Raw genomic sequence first — 15,380 nt, 5'->3', positions numbered from 1 at the left:
TTAAAGTAATACTGCAGAAAATGTGGCGAAGCAATTCACATTTTTTCCTGAATACAAAGTGTTACATTTGGTGCAAATTCAATGCAAAACATTACTGAGTACCACTCTCTGTATATTCAAGCATAGGGGTGCCTGCATCATGTTATGTGTATGCTTGTATAAGTTAAGGACTGGGGAGTTTTTCAGGATAAAAAATAAACGGAATGGAGCTCAGCACAGGCTAAATCCTAGAGGAAAATCTGGTTCAGTCTGGTTTCCACCAGACACTGGAAGATTAATTCACCTTTCTGCAGGACAATAGTCTAAAACACTGGAGTTTGCAGAGTATTTTGTGTAGATCGTTGAAAAAATGACAATTAAATCCATTTTAATCCAACTTTGTAACACAACAAATGTGGAAAAAATCCTTACACAAGATCATTCATAACTGACATAGAAATACAAGATTGGTTCCTAAAATAAAAACCTGGCTTCAACTTCAGTTTTAGAGGCACGGGAGAAGACAATTGTGTCATCAGCATACAGGTGGCATTTTGCAGAGTTCACATTTTAACTAACATCATTGTCTCTTCCATCTCTCTTTCTCCATCTCCATCACTCACCCCCCCCCCTCCCTCTCTCTCTCTGTTTCTCTCTCCCTGAACATATCTGTGTTGTGTTGTGTGTGTCTGTCTGCCTGTCTCTTATCTCTCTGACCACCACATATCAATTAGGAGAGACGTATAGTAGCAACCTGGACTCACAACCTCCATATCATGCTGCTCCTCCTGCCTATTACCGATTCTCTGTTTTGCTGTTTCCCCTCAGGAGGTTGGATCCTAATAGATGATATCTAGCACACTCAGAAAAAAGGGTACGGTTAGGGTACAAAAAATATCAAAACACACAATGTAACTTCAGAGGTACATGTATGAGCTCACATGGTACTGTTTTGTAGGCCTAGCAAGTGTAATTGTACATTAGTGGAACCCAATATTTTGAATGTAAAGGTACAATCATTGGAGGCATGGCTTAACTATGCCCTGTAGCTTTCAGTTAGTTATTTTTGGCCACCCATGAGTGGAAGTGTTATACCTGTTTAAGTGGTGTATGTTCATGTTATTTAAAGTTTGAGCATGTACCCTGACATTTCTAAAGTCTTTATAAAGTCTTACATAAGAGCATTTGACAAAAGGTACCTTGACCCTAAAAAAGGCAAGTGTGTACCTTTTGACTCTTTTAACTGCAATGGTACAAATATGTACCTATAACTAATGGTAACATGGACGTACCTTACAGGGTACCACAACAGTGACAAGCGTTTGTATCCCTTTAAGTACAATTTGCTGCCTTTTTTTCTGAGAGTGTATAGGTAGATATGGTATAGTCCTCACAGAGAGATGTGAAAACACTGGTTACGCTGTGAGAGTGGAGGAAATGGGGGACCAATAGACTGGCCCAGGCAACCATGTGGCCCATAATGCCTGTAGGTCAACCACTTATATGTTGGGTAATTGCAGAGAGGAGCTGGATGTGGAGGTAGACATCACAAGAGGGTTTTCTCCCCATTATCTAAGCCATTTTTATCCCTGTAAAGCCTCACTCACCTTTTGTATTCACACACACACTTGCCTGCATGCATGCACACATGCATGCTCGCTTGCACGCCGCTTGCACACACACACACACACACACACACACACACACACACACACACACACACACACACACACACACACACACACACACACACACACACACACACACACACACACACACACACACACACACACACACACACTCTCTCTCCTCTCTAATACCTCTCTCAGCAGGAGAGGCTGAGCAACAGCAGGCAGATCTCTACCTGTGCACCTGTCAGACTCACTATGGCAGCAGCCCTCCACAGGTGGCCTTGGCTGTCAAACCCCTCTTTATTTTTCTCTCTCCTCTTTCCCACCACACACAGACACACACACACACCTCAGAGCTCAACAACACAAGCCAGTCCTGCTGCATCTCATCTGCAGATTCCTCGCCAGGACAGACTGCATTGGGCCTCACCTATTCTTTCTCTTGCCATCTCACAGTTGTACATCAGTAGAAACACCTGAGACACAAGGAGACATAGAGAGCCTCTGTGTGTACAGTATGGCATCTCCTTTAAAGGACCTGGCACAGTCACAATGTATGTGCACCCTGTAATTACAGTGAGTGAAAGCAGCTGTGGGGTGAGTATGCAGTGCAGTCAGAACTGATTGGGTGCTGGAGAAGAAGGATTAATGAAAGACAGAGAGAGACAGTGGGGTGTGCAGAATAAGACAGAGAGGAGAAGTAGATGTGAAGAAGGGAGAGAGAGAATTAGAAAGTAAAGGGCAGAATGCATCGTTACCACTAGACTCCTTGGTTTTAGCCATCTAAGATGCCCATTGGACAGGCCAAATTACCAGTTAGACTTCATCTCAAGATCTGCAGTGGGAGAGAAGAAATGGGGTCTCAGGTCTTGCTGACTTTATAACAGTTTTTTTATCACCCCCTACGCCCACACACAGACACACACTCACAAACACACACGCCACACACACAACCCATCCTCGAAGGCCAGAGAATATGATAGTGGATTCTTCAGTGGGAATCATTTGCATATTGACTCCATGTAATCAGTTTTCAGATGATGCACCTTGCAAGTAACATGTGAGATGTAGAGACGAGAGGAAAAATGATTAGGGAGAAAAATTGTAGTATTGGGAAGATTAATGTAAGGTAATCCACTAACAAAGCAATTGAGGCGTCACCCGTGAACCCAGAAGGTCACACTTTCAATAACGCCTCAAGTTAAACCCTTGCTTACACAGCACACACAAATGACTGACAGAGCTGTTCAGAGAGGGTGATATCTTCACTGGGGTTAAGGCTAAGGTAGTTGATATGACTACTGTATTTCAGTTGTACGCTGTAGATTTAGCACTACTGAACAAAACCCACTTTAGAGCAGCTGAAATGGTTTATATGGTTAATTAGGTAATTATTCCAACAAATGCCCATCCACACCATGTCCCAGAGATGGACCCCCAGACTCCAATGAGGCTAGGGACATACAGACTTTTATTACATACAGTGACGGCCATGGCCTCATATTTCATATCATCTGCACTCTCATGTGTCTCCTAACTGTAATGAGCTGTGGCCTGTTGCCACCCATTCAATATGGCAGACCACATGAGTGATTGGCCCATTTATTTCTTGGGTGTGCATCGATTTTGCTCCGATGCCACCGCAACCCCTCATCTTGGGGCCCATCCCTTGGACACATCCGTTTAATCGTGCTCTCCCATGTCACATCTCCAAATTTTAGAGATCCATAATGGTAACATTTTCAAGCCACTTACTCTCCTAGCTTTGCCCTCCTGTGGTATGTAGAGGGAACCTCCCGACGCTGGAGCGTGGCTGACAATGTAGAGAAAAAGAAAACCGTGGACACAAATGTATCAGCCACAAACACAAGTGGATTTCTGATACTGCCTCTTAGACGTTGTCGAACCACAGGAAAGACAGTGCTAAGCACTTCTCAGAACACCAGTGTAGTGTATTAATAACTCAAGTTAACCCTTTTTATAGTTTACACTAGACTTATCAAATTATTGTCATTACGACATAATATTTGATACTGTAATATTTGACTCATGCTCATTCAAATGACAGAAACCCATTAACCTGTTGGGTCTAGGGGGCAGCATTTGCACGTCTGGATAAAAAAAATGTACCCGATTTAATCTGGTTACTAATCCTACCCAGTAACTAGAATATGCATATACTTATTATATATGGATAGAAAACACTCTAAAGTTTCTAAAACTGTTTGAATGGTGTCTGTGAGTATAACAGAACTCATTTGGCAGGCAAAACCCTGAGACATTTTCTGACAGGAAGTGGACACCTGATGTGTTGTATTGACTTTAAACCTATCCCATTGAAAAACACAGGGGCTTAGGAATATTTTGGCACTTCCTATTGCTTCCACTAGATGTCACCAGCCTTTACAAAGTGTTTTGAGTCTTCTGGAGGGAGATCTGACCGAACAAGAGCCATGGAACGATGATGTCCCATTAGACACCTGGCGCGCGAGTTCATGTTGGGTACCCTCGTTCCAATACGTTATAAAAGAGTATGCATTCGTCCACCTTGAATATTATTCATGTTCTGGTTAAAAAAGGCCCTAATGATTTATGCTATACAACGTTTGACATGTTTGAACGAACGGAAATATATTTTGTCCCCTCGTTCATGACGAGAAGTCCGGCTGGCTTACATCATGTGCTAACGAGACGGAGATTTTTGGACATAAATGATGAGCTTTTTTGAACAAAACTACATTCGTTATGGACCTGTGATACCTGGAAGTGACATCTGATGAAGAGAATCAAAGGTAATGGATTATTTACATAGTATTTTCGATTTTAGATCTCCCCAACATGGCGTCTAGTCTGTATCGCAACGCGTATTTTTCTGGGCGCAGTGCTCAGATTATTGCAAAGTGTGATTTCCCAGTAAGGTTATTTTTAAATCTGGCAAGTTGATTGAGTTCAAGAGATGTAAATCTATAATTCTTTAAATGACAATATAATATTTTACCAATGTTTTCTAATTTTAATTATTTAATTTGTGACGCTGACTTGACTGCCGGTTATTGGAGGGAAACGATTTCCTCAACATCAATGCCATAGTAAAACGCTGTTTTTGGATATAAATATGAACTTGATAGAACTAAAAATGCATGCATTGTCTAACATAATGTCCTAGGAGTGTCATCTGATGGAGATTGTAAAAGGTTAGTGCATCATTTTAGCTGGTTTTATGGTTTTGGTGACCCTGTCTTTGACTTGACAAAACATTACACACAACTCTTGTAAATGTACTGTCCTAACATACTCTAAATTTATGCTTTCGCCGTAAAACCTTTTTGAAATCGTAAAACGTGGTTAGATTAAGGAGATGTTTATCTTTCAAATGGTGTAAAATAGTTGTATTTTTGAAAAATTTGAATTTTGACATTTATTTGGATTCAAATTTGCCGCTCTTGAAATGCACCTGCTGTTGATGGAGTGCACCACGGGTGGCACGCTAGCGTCCCACCTAGCCCCAAGAGGTTAAGAAGCTTGAATATACAGTAGGATGGATGCCTGTTTATGCATAATTTGTGAACGTGTGAGTGTGGTATGATGTGTGTATTCTGTTTATGAAACTAGAGTAGCTAATGAGGTATAACTACAAAACATATTAGTCCATTTACACATGCTTCACGTGAAAGAGAGAGAGAGGCAGAAAAGTAAATTGAGTGAAAACCCAATTGTTGGTGCAATTAGCAGCATGTGACATTATTAGATGTGACATGACTAATATGTATCTCATTATTGCCACAGGAAGAGTGATTTTCATGGGGAAAGACATGCAAAAAATAATGAATAGAAAAGTGCTTTTTCAAAGACTGCTTAGTCTCTCTGCAGTGGTCCAAACAAGATGCACGACCTCCCACTGCTTTTTTGAAAGCTGCTTTATTTTTGTAATGATTCAAGTGGCCGGGTTTTTCACATCGATCAATTCCACCCTGGGTTTGAATGGTGGGCCTTGTCCCTGGCGCTCTGCTGTTTCGAAGGCTGGACATCAGTGAGCAACCCCTTTCCAAAGGGCGTTTCACCCTCCCTTCATTGAGCTGCATCCATCTCTTTCTCCAGCCGCTGAGTGCTTATGTGGTTGTTGCATAATGGGGAGTATGCAGGGGTCTGTGTGTGTGTAATGCATGACTTGTGCAAACTCTGCCACACCTGATGTGTGTATGCTTGTCATTCAGGTTTTGTTCAGTCTCAGAATTCACTTCCTGGTCTTCTGGTAAAATGTTTTTGCCATGAGACTCAGTCTAGGCTAGGGTAACTGCATGTATATCCTACAGCATATCAGCTGTGAGACTGTGAGAGACAGTTGTATTGACTATTCCTCAGTACACAGGTTGATGTGCTATCAAGGCCTACTATGACATTTTCTCTATGCATGAACAAGAATAATGTCTTACCAAAAACAGGGGCAAATGGTTTGACTTGTAGCTTAAGGGTTCTGCCAGTTGACATGATTAGTCAGGACAGGATAGGTTGGCAAACAATTATATATTTTTTCAGAAAATTCATCATTACTTGCTTTTTGCTGTTTTAAAACTAGAAGGTAAAGCACAGTAAATTTACACGTTACCATTATAAAAACAAATGTGTCTTAATTTTAATTGGAAATAACATTGAATGTGAGAAAAATATACTCGCATACAGGAAGTATATCATCCTTTAAAAAAAAATGTACAGTTAGTGGATGGCGGCCATTAAAATTTACCCAGCATGCAGTTTTGAGAACATTTGTTTTTTACTCAAACTGCAAAATATTTACTAACAAAAAAATGATATTAACCACATCCTACAAATGTCACCAATTATTATAATTTGTGCAATATAGTGAACATTTTCATATTGGTAGTTAGTTAGTTAGCAAAGGAACACTGGTGGCTTTGATGCTACAAGCTTGGCACACCTGTATTTCAGGAGTTTCTTACATTCCTCTACAGATCCTCCTAAGTTTACATACACTTAGGTTGGAGTCATTAAAACTCATTTTTCAACCACTCCAAAAATGTCTTGTTAACAAACTATAGTTTTGGCATGTCAGTTAGGACATCTACTTTGTGCATGACACAAGTAATTTTTCCAACAATTGTTTACAGACAAATGATTTCACTTATAATTCACTGTATCACAATTCCAGTGGGTCAGAAGTTTACATACTGTGCCTTTTGACTGTGAAGTTGACCGTGCCTTTAAACAGCTTTGAAAATTCTAGAAAATTATGTCATGGCTTTAGAAGCTTCTGTTAGGCTAATTGACATACTTTGAGTCAATTGGAGGTGTACCTGTGGATGTATTTCAAGGCCTACCTTCAAGGTCAGTGCCTCTTTGCTTGACATCATGGGAAAATCAAAAGAAATCAGCCAAGACCTCAGAAAAAAAATTGTAGACCCCCACAAGTCTGGTTCATCCTTCGGAGCAATTTCCAAATGCCTGAAGGAACCACGTTCACCTGTACAAACAATAGTACGCAAGTATAAACACTATGGGACCACGCAGCCATCATACCGCTCAGGAAGGAGACGCGTTCTGTCTCCTAGAGATGAATGTACTTTGGTGTGAAAAGTACAAATCAATCCCAGAACAACAGCAAAGGACTGTGTGAAGATGCTGGAGGAAACAAAAGTATCTATATAAACAGTAAAACAAGTCCTATATCGACATAACCTGAAAGGCCGCTCAGCAAGGAAGAAGCCACTGCTCCAAACCGCCATAAAAAAAAGCCAGACTACGCTTTGCCACTGCACATGGGGACAAAGATCGTACTTTTTGGAGAAATGTCCTCTGGTCTGATGAAACAAAAAGGAAATGTTTGGTCATTATGACCATCGTTAAGTTAAGAAGAATATGTTGTGTGGGTGCTTTGCTACAGGAGGGACTGGTGCACTTCACGAAATAGATGGCATCATGAGGAAGGAAAATTATGTGGATATATTGAAGCAACATCTCAAGACATCAGTCAGGAAATTAAAGTTTGGTCTTCCAAATGGACAATGACCCAAAGCATACTTACAAAGTTGTGGCAAAATGGCTTAAAACCTCTTACATCTAGACGTTCCGCTAGCGGAACACCTGCTCCAATATCCAATGATAGGCGTGGCGCGAATTACAAATTCCTCAAAAATACAAAAACTTAAATTTTTCAAACATATGACTATTTTACACCATTTTAAACTCTATGGGCTAGGTGGGACGCTAGCGTGCCACCCGTGGTGCACTCCATCAACAGCAGGTGCATTTCAAGAGCGGCAAATTTGAATCCAAATAAATGTCAAAATTCAAATTTTTCAAAAATACAACTATTTTACACCATTTGAAAGATAAACATCTCCTTAATCTAACCACGTTTTACGATTTCAAAAAGGTTTTACGGCGAAATCATAAATTTAGAGTATGTTAGGACAGTACATTTACAAGAGTTGTGTGTAATGTTTTGTCAAGTCAAAGACAGGGTCACCAAAACCATAAAACCAGCTAAAATGATGCACTAACCTTTTACAATCTCCATCAGATGACACTCCTAGGACATTATGTTAGACAATGCATGCATTTTTAGTTCTATCAAGTTCATATTTATATCCAAAAACAGCGTTTTACTATGGCATTGATGTTGAGGAAATCGTTTCCCTCCAATAACCGGCAGTCAAGTCAGCGTCACAAATTAAATAATTAAAATTAGAAAACATTGGTAAAATATTATATTGTCATTTAAAGAATTATAGATTTACATCTCTTGAACGCAATCAACTTGCCAGATTTAAAAATAACCTTACTGGGAAATCACACTTTGCAATAATCTGAGCACTGCGCCCAGAAAAATACGCGTTGCGATACAGACTAGACGTCATGTTGGGGAGATCTAAAATCGAAAATACTATGTAAATAATCCATTACCTTTGATTCTCTTCATCAGATGTCACTTCCAGGTATCACAGGTCCATAACGAATGTAGTTTTGTTCAAAAAAGCTCATCATTTATGTCCAAAAATCTCTGTCTTGTTAGCACATGATCTAAGCCAGCCGGACTTCTCGTCATGAACGAGGGGAAAAAATATATTTCCGTTCGTTCAAACATGTCAAACGTTGTATAGCATAAATCATTAGGGCCTTTTTTTAACCAGAACATGAATAATATTCAAGGTGGACGAATGCATACTCTTTTATAACGTATTGGAATGAGGGTACCCAACATGAACTCGCGCCAGGTGTCTAATGGGACATCATCGTTCCATGGCTCTTGTTCGGTCAGATCTCCCTCCAGAAGACTCAAAACACTTTGTAAAGGCTGGTGACATCTAGTGGAAGCAATAGGAAGTGCCAAAATATTCCTAAGCCCCTGTGTTTTTCAATGGGATAGGTTTAAAGTCAATACAACACCAGGTATCCACTTCCTGTCAGAAAATGTCTCAGGGTTTTGCCTGCCAAATGAGTTCTGTTATACTCACAGACACCATTCAAACAGTTTTAGAAACTTTAGAGTGTTTTCTATCCATATATAATAAGTATATGCATATTCTAGTTACTGGGTAGGATTAGTAACCAGATTAAATCGGGTACATTTTTTTTTATCCAGACGTGCAAATGCTGCCCCCTAGCCCTAACAGGTTAAAGACAAGACTCTCGTTAATCTAACCACACTGTCCGATTTCAAAAAGGCTTTACAACGAAAGCAAAACATTAGATTATGTCAGCAGAGTACCAAGCCAGAAATAATCAGACACCCATTTTTCAAGCTAGCATATAATGTTACAAAAACCCAGAAGACAGCTAAATGCAGCACTAACCTTTGATGATCTTCATCAGATGACACACCTAGGACATTATGTTATACAATACATGCATGTTTTGTTCAATCAAGTTCATATTTATATCAAAAAACAGCTTTTTACATTAGCATGTGACGTTCAGAACTAGCATACCCCCGCAAACTTCCTGGGAATTTACTAAATTACTCACGATAAACGTTCGCAAAAAGCATAACAATTATTTTAAGAATTATAGATACAGAACTCCTCTATGCACTCGATATGTCCAATTTTAAAATAGCTTTTTGGTGAAAGCACATTTTGCAATATTCTAAGTACATAGCCCAGCCATCACGGGCTAGCTATTTAGACACCCGGCAAGTTTAGCCTTCACCAAAATCAGATTTACTATTATAAAAGTTTGATGACCTTTTGTTGTCTTCGTCAGAATGCACTCCCAGGACTGCTACTTCAATAACAAATGTTGGTTTGGTCCAAAATAATCCACGCAAGCGTCCCACCTAGCCCATAGAGGTTAAAGGCCAAGCTACCAAATACTAATTGAGTGTATGTAAACTTCTGACCCACTGGGAATGTGAGGAAAGAAATAAAAGCTGAAGTAAATCGTTCTCTCTACTTTTATTCTGACATTTCACATTCTTAAAATAAAGTGTTGATCCTAACTGACCTAAGACAGGGAATTTTTACTCTGATTAAATGTCGGAATTGTGAAAAACTGAGCTTAAATGTAGTTGACTAAGGTGTATGTAAACTTCCAACTTCAACTATAGATGGACAGCGTCGCGAAACAGCTATTTCAGGTCTTTTCAGAGATGTTCGATCGGGTTCAAGTCCGGTCTTTGGCTAAGCCACTCAAGGATATTCAGAGACTTGTCCCGAAGCCACTCCTGCGTTGTGTTGGCTGTGTGCTTAGGGTTGTTGTCTGGTTGGAAGGTGAACCTTCACCCCACTCTCAGGTCCTGAGCGCTCTGGAGCAGGTTTTCATCAAGGATCTGTCATTTGCTCTGTTCATATTTCCCTCGATCCTGATTTTTCTCCGTGAGTAGTGGGTTCCGTCTGGCCACTCTACCATAAAGGCCTGATTGGTGGGGTGCTGCAGACATGGTGGTCCTTCTATAAAGGTTCTCCCATCTCCACAAAGGAACTCTGGAGCTTTGTCAGACTGACCATTGGGTTCATGGTCACCTCCCTGACCAAGGCCCTTCTCCCCCAATTGTTCAGTTTTGACGGGGTGCCAGCTCCAGGAAAAGTCTTGTTGATCCAAACTTCTTACATTTAAGAATGATGGAGGCCACTGTGTCCTTGGGGACCTTCAATGCAGCAGGAATGTTCTTGGTATTCTTCCCCATATCTGTGCCTCGACACAATCCTGTCTCAGAGCTCTACGGATAATTCCTTCAACCTCATGTCTTGGTTTTTGCTCTGACATGCACTGTCAACTGTGGGACCTTATATTAACAGGTGTGTGCCTTTCCAAATCATGTCCAATCAATTGAATTTACCACAGGTGGACTCCAATCAATTTGATGAAAATCTCAAGAATGATCAGTGGAAACGGGATGCACCTGAGCTCAATTTCGAGTCTCATAGCAAAGGGTCTCAATACTTATGTAAATAAGGTATTCTTTTTTATTTTATGCAACAACAACAAAAACTGTTTACGCTTTGTCATTGTGTATTGTGTGTAGATTAATGAGGGAAAAAATACTTTATCAATTTAGAACAAGGCTGTAACGTAACAAAATATTAATATGAAAAGTTTATTTCCTTAAATATGAAAATGTCATATCTATCTTAGCTCTGTATTGTTTATGTCCTCCGGATTCGATAAGAAAGATGATGATGTCAACGGTGAGCCTGTCAGTTTGCATTAATTCTTGCACAGCGTACAGCCTAGCTGACGCAATGCTATTTATTTTCAATTTTCGACCACCTTTTTTCTTGTCTCCATTGATTGAGTCATCCAAATTGTGGCAATCCTAAAACGGTAAAAACTCCAATAACTTTTTAACCGATTATGATGGAGACATGAGTTTACCCATTGGTCAAAAGATATGTTTTTGATTGGACACCCTACAATGTGGCAAATGACAAACTCTTCATTTCTGGTTTATTTATTGTAAGGAATGGATCACAAACCAACACTTCTGACCAACCACTGACAAATGACAAATGTGTTTTTTCTGATACAGTGTTAGAATATGAAACTGATTCACTTGCATAAACAGATTCTCTCTAACTTAGCTAGACTATCAATTATATCCAGCCACCCTGCATTCTTGTTGTTAGGTCCCTTGAGCCAGAGGAGGGCCAGAGCAATGACAGAGAGGTGGCCAGTCAGAACAATTCCTCCTGGGCTGTGAGGATGCAGTTGAGGCTAAAGCTGTGAGCTCAAAGGTAGGCCTAAACCAGGAACGATTGCTCCCTCTCATTGAAGCCATGTTAAGTTCAAGGCCGATTGTGGTCCCTCTAAAGTGAATGGAAAAATGGCATTCTTCGTCATCAATCTTTCTGTAAATAATACAAAAAAAGAGAAGCAAATCATGGTACCAATAATTGCTTCTAATACAGCAGACGTATGTCCTTGAACCGATTATTTTATTAAAATCGCACACAGAAGAAGTTATAATATTTGAGTTGCTGACAGTAACCCGATCGGTCTTCAACTTGAGTTACTCAATGAGTTACTCACTGAACTAACCTTCAACCTCTTTTCCTGGAGTAGCTTATGTTTCCATGAGATGCCATCTTAACCGACTTCATTTGGCTTCAATGGGCTATTGACTCTTCACATAGGAATGAATAGTGTCACATGATAGATGGATTTTTCCATTCATACTGTATATACAGTACAGTAATTGGGCCTAACACACTGCTCATCTTGTCTGTAAATGTTCCTGTTGACTTTTGATAGTGGGTCAGGACAGAATATGAGAAGACAATCATCATGGGGTTTGATATGAATCAGGTTGGCTGCCAGCCAGATGTGAATATGCCATAGAAAATCTGCATTTGCGGGCCCATGCTTTTCTGCCAAGTACACTGCTCTTTCTATCTGAAATGTTCACTCCCTCCCTCTCTCCTCCTCCTTTGTATTCTTCCATAATCCTTCACTAAACCATCATGATTCTTTCCTCCCAATAACACTGAATCCTAGTCAATCTTTGCCTATCTCTCTCCTCTTCTTTTTTTGCCCATGCCTGTCTGAGGAGTTATTCAATCAAATCAAATCAAATTGTCGTGGTCGTGTACACATACACATATCACATATCAGATGTTATCAGATGTTGTGAAGGGAACGGCACCTCCATACCTTCAGGCTCTGATCAGGCCCTACACCCAAACAAGGGCACTGCGTTCATCCACCACTGGCCTGCTGGCCCCCCTACCTCTGAGGAAGCACAGTTCCCGCTCAGCCCAGTCAAAACTGTTCGCTGCTCTGGCACCCCAATGGTGGAACAAGCTCCCTCACGACGCCAGGACAGCGGAGTCAATCACCACCTTCCGGAGACACCTGAAACCCCACCTCTTTAAGGAATACCTAGGATAGGATAAAGTAATCCTTCTAACCCCCCCCCCCTTAAAATATTTAGATGCACTATTGTAAAGTGGTTGTTCCACTGGATATCATAAGGTGAATGCACCATTTTGTAAGTCGCTCTGGATAAGAGCGTCTGCTAAATGACTTAAATGTAAATGTAAACGTAAATCTGAGGTGCAGAGAATTGCTTATCTTTCTAGCTCCAACAGTGCAGTAATACCTAACAATACAAAACAATACACACAAATCCCCAAAAAATATAAATAAAGAAATTAAGAAATTATTATAGCGCACTAATGTACAACCGTCCGAACTGCCCATGCAATGTACCTCACTTAACATGCATTAGTAGTTAGTATATGAGGAACTATTCGTGACTTGTGCCTTTGTCAGACTATTCAACAGATGGGGGTATTATATATCCTTCTCCTTAGAGAAGAAAGTTGTGAGGCGATGTATTAAAGTTTAACGAGAGGTTTGCCAAATCAGAGCTGATTTGATGAATAGTTAGCAGGTGTTTCTGAATCCCACTGACTTCTATTCATCTTGTGCATGAGAGAGACGGAGGGAGAGAGGATTCATACAATGAACAAAGCCATCGCTCATAATCACTGTTTCATGTTCCTCTTTCATGTGATGAAAAGAGGAAAATAAAGTTCAAAGAGGGCTTTTTCTTACCTCATGGAAATTCACTGTGGGGCTGCACATTGTTTTGAACACACTCCCTTAGCTAATTGAGAAGAAAGGATTGCAGCGTCTCTCCATCATTTAACTGTGGACAGAGAGGATAGGAGAGCCTCAGGTGGCCATGCCAAGTTGTTATCCTGCGACTTTGATTTATTGCCCGATAATCACCCTCATAATCCTGAAAGAAGGGATTAGTTTTGCCAGCTGGCCTTTCATGTTTATTTAACTAGACACAACTTCCAAATCAGTGGCACAAAATGAATGAGGTTTCCTGTAAAACTTTGGTGATTCAAGCCACTTTCACTTGATACTGATTTGTTTTTATCTGGACATCTACAATAGAATCATGGTCAGAAAGTGTATTTGTTTTTCAATTTATCTGATGGTTGTTTGTTTGCCGCTATTATTTGATTTTCCCTTGTCTGACAAAACAGGCAAAATACAGTATATCACATGCAGACCAATCCCTTGCAGTTGATACAGTTAATGAAAATTTGTTTATGAAATTTGAGAAGTGATACATTTGAGAGGAGGGAGGTTATTTGAGTTTTGGTGTTCCTACCACCAAAAGCAGGGATAACAATCATTAGCAAAGCAACTGACAACAAATATTTTAATCCACTGTCTGTACATGTGGCCTCTTATTCTATTTTCCATTGTTAATGGGATAGGGTCTTCAGAAGAAAACCCTATTCCTCTGTACATTATATTTTCACATCAAGACACACAGAGAGATACGCTTTCCAGCTCTGTCCTTTTCACATGTCCAGACTTCATTATCCCAGATTTATTCAGCAACTACATGGCTGGAAAATGGCTTTAGAAATGTGGCTTTCTGAGTGGATGTTGTGGATGGAAATTGGAAATCCAACTTAATTAAGGGTAGTCCAGAGTCCTGGTCGATAAAAGGGTCTGGAATTATGGCACTTCTCACAGGATCCTCATAGAGTGAATGATTGGATGTTTAGGCAGAAGAAAAAAAAATCTAGAAAATCCCCTCTCTCATGTGGCCAATAAAACTAATTAAAAGTGAGCGGATCCAGTCCTCTCGCATGTGAAACTGATGTAGAGCTTCCTGATTGCTACTTGATTAGCACTGGAGCTAATTTCAAATTCATGAGATAGTTACATTGTCGTTGAATTTAATTGGATATAATGGGTGCACTTTATCTCTGGTGGCCGTTAATTGATAGAAAAAAATCTGCATTGATGAATGCAAATAGATGGGTGCAGGTTTATAAGAGGTTATTGAACCTGCACCTCTCTGCCCGTTCCTTTCAATTGAAAAAAACAAAACAACTTATGGGGAGGTTTTACTTGGTTTATTTACCCATTCCAATTAAAATAGTTTGGTTTTATTTATATAATGCCTATTCTGTTTTGTAAACACTTAAAAACATTTTACTTTGTGGTATGAGCCACACAATTAAATATAGACATTATTGTGATATTACCTGTGATCCATGACTAAATGCAATGGCCCTGTTTGTGTACACTTACTTTGGTTAAGAACAACTGCAGAGGGAGTAGGCAATCTCCAGTCAAGTTAGAGTAATCAACTTCTGGTTATTGCCTAATGTTAGATTAGAATATGCCAACACAGAGATACAATTCCCACCTACACACTACATGACCAAAAGTATGTCGACACCTGCTTTTCGAACATCTCATTCCAAAATCATGGGCGTTAATATGGAGTTGGTCCCCCTTTTGCTGCTCTAACAGCCTCCAATCGTCTTGGAAATCTTT

Source organism: Salmo salar, chromosome ssa10 (assembly GCF_905237065.1).
Source record: "Salmo salar chromosome ssa10, Ssal_v3.1, whole genome shotgun sequence".
Taxonomy (NCBI): domain Eukaryota; kingdom Metazoa; phylum Chordata; class Actinopteri; order Salmoniformes; family Salmonidae; genus Salmo; species Salmo salar.
Note: the sequence above shows the minus strand (reverse complement) of the source record.